We start from the raw sequence: 3,110 nt of genomic DNA, 5'->3' as shown, positions 1-3,110 counted from the left end.
CCTTGGATGACACCTGACTGTTACAGAAATAGAGTTTTTGAAAATATGCAATTATTGATAAAAATAGAGTTGTTTTAGAAATGTATTGATATATAAAGTAATTTTGATGAACTAGTGACTGTAACACATCTCAAAGGCATTAAAGCTCTCTTATATTGGAATTTTGAGGGTCCTCCTCCAAATTCTACCCCAGTTTGGTAGATGATATTTTGACCGTTTGCGGATAATAGGCCTTGCTAAACCTTCTTCGGAATTTTGAGAATCCTTCTCAAAATTCTGTCCCAGATTCTGATGTTGGGGAAAATGGAAATTTTATTATGATATGACCGAACCCATAAGGCTGTCTACGTATCCCCTCTTAAATTGGAATCAGGTCAAGCGTAGTTCAATTACATCAAATGAGGAAATGTAAATAATCTAAGCATAATATCTATTGATTGCGTCTGAATTGATTGGTTTTGGCCAGATTTCTCCATGCATTTCTATAAGTATGAGTGCTCCTCCTGGTAGCACCCTGTGAACCATGTATGGACCTTGTCAGTAGGGGGAGAATTTCCCTTTGGCTTTATCTTGATGTGGGAATATCTTCTTCAGTACCAACTGACCTGGTGCAAATTTCCTTGGTTTGACCCTTTTGTTGAAAGCTCTGGACATTCTACTATGATAAAGTTGGCCGTGACATAATGCGTTCATCCTCTTTCTATCGATAAGGGCCAATTGTTCATAGTGACTCCTTATCCACTCTGCATCGCTGAGTTCAGCTTCCTGTATGATTCTTAAAGAAGGGATCTCTACCTCGACTGGGATGACAACCTCGGTACAATAAACTAGCATGTAGGAAGTTGTCCCGGTTGATGTGCGAATTGTGGTGCGGTATCCCAACAAAGCAAAAGGTAGCTTCTCGTGCCATTGTTTGTGGTTTTCTACCATTTTCCTTAGTATCTTCTTGATATTTTTGTTGGCAGCTTCTACAGCTCCATTCATCTAAGGTCTGTAGCCTATGGAATTTTTGTGCTTGATTTTGAAAGTTTCACACGTAGCTTTCATCATATCACTGTTGAGATTGACGGCATTATCCGTAACAATAGACTCGAGGACTCTGAATCGACAGACAATATGATCTTTGACAAAATCTGCGATGACTTTCTTGGTTACAGCTTTGTAAGAAGCAACCTCTACCTATTTTGTGAAGTAATCAATGGCTACCAGAATAAACCTGTGTCCGTTTGAAGCAGTGGGCTCAATCGGACCAATGACATCCATTCCCCAGGCAGCGAATGGCCAAGGTGAGCTTGTTGTATTGAGCTCGTTTGGCGGCATTTTTATCATATCGGCATGCACCTAGCATTGAAAGCATTTGCGGACATACTGGATTCAATCCATCTCCATTGTCATCCAAAAGTAACTGGCCCTAAGTATCTTCTTAGCCAAGACGAAACCATTCATATGTGGGCCATAGGTCACGGCATGTACATCCTCAAGTAGCTTAGAAGCTTCCTTTGTGTCGACACATCTTAGTAAACCCAAATCAGGAGTTCTTTTGTACAAGTTTCCTCCCCTGTGGAAGAAAAGATTGGACAATCTCCGGAGTGTGCATTTCTGAGTGTTATTTGCATGCTCTATATATTCTACCTTCGACAAATATTTCTTGATATCATGGAACCAAGGCTTTCCATCTGTTTCTTCTTCAACATGAGCACAATATGCTGGCTAATTGTGGATCTTCACCGGAATGGGATCAATATAATTCTTATCTGGATGTTGTATCATAGATGACAAGGTGGCCAATGCATAGGCAAACTCATTCTGAATTCTGGGCACATGTTGGAATTCTATCTTCGTGAACCTCTTTCTCAGTTCTTGCACATGGTGCAGATATGACAATATCTTGGAATTCTTGGTGGCCCGCTCTCCCTGTACCTGGTGCACAAGTAAATCTGACCTCAACCTTGATTGGTGACTGAGTCTGTACCACGATAGGAGTAAGTGTGACTGCAACTTTAAAGTCATCACCTTCTCGAATAAGCCCAATCGACCCCTCAGGGTCCCATTCTTCGTTCGTCTCTATCACATGTACTCCACCACCTCTATGATCAGGGAGGGGGTTGTCGCTTACATTAGGTGTGGCTTCCTTTGCATGTATGGCCTTGTTGTCAATTAGCATCTGGATCTTATCCTTCAATGTTCGACACTCAGTAGTGGTGTGCCCCTTCATACCGAAATGGTACGCACAAGTTTTGTTCGGATTGACCCATTGGGATGGGTTTTCTAATGCCATAGCAGGAACAAGAGTGACATAACCCGCTGCTTTCAACCGTTCATGCAACTGGTTGATGGGCTCAACAATGGCAGTGTATTATCTGGGTGTCTTGCGGTCGAAGTTAGGTCTTGGTCTTGGAAAGTTTTGGTGGGTTCGAGGTGATTGGAAATGTAATGGTTGGGAGTTATAGGTGTGATGGACAGTGTCTGGTTGGGAGTATCTGGGAGATGAGAGCTGATATGTGCACGGTGGTGCTTGGTATGTGAGTGGAGGTGTTTGATATGTGGGTGAAGATTTTGGGCCCTGGGCCACCATTACTTCCCTAACATCTCTCTTCTTCGATATGCCTCCTGATTGTAATGCCTTATTTGTGTCCTGTAGTGCCTCAAAATTCGTTACCATTTCGCTCTTGATTCCTTCTTCGATTCTTTCTCCAAGTTTGATGATATTAGAGAATGTATGATTTTCGATAACTATCAAGCTTTCATAATATTGCGGATCCTGTGCACTGACGAAGAACTTGTTCATCTGTTCCTCGTCCAAAGATGGCTTGGCCTTGGCCTCTTCCGGCCTCCAACGAGTAGCTTACTCACGGAAAGTCTTGGTAGGTTCTGAATGTAGAAAACATCTGGTGCATTTTCTGTATTGAACCTGAACCGGTCCATGAAATCTGACGCCATACTTACCCAATTGGACCATTTCTTAGGATCTTGGCTGATGTACCAGGACAAAGCATCCCCAGTGAGACTCCTTATAAAGAGTTTCATTCGGATCTTTTCGTCTTTCCCAACCCCAACAAGTTTGTCGCAATAGGTCCTCAGATGGACTCTGGGATCACCTGTGCCATCAA

This window comes from Nicotiana sylvestris, chromosome 5 (genome assembly GCF_000393655.2).
Source record: "Nicotiana sylvestris chromosome 5, ASM39365v2, whole genome shotgun sequence".
NCBI classification, from domain to species: Eukaryota; Viridiplantae; Streptophyta; class Magnoliopsida; order Solanales; family Solanaceae; genus Nicotiana; species Nicotiana sylvestris.
The sequence above is the reverse complement of the archived record's forward strand: the minus strand, read 5'-3'. Positions refer to the sequence as shown.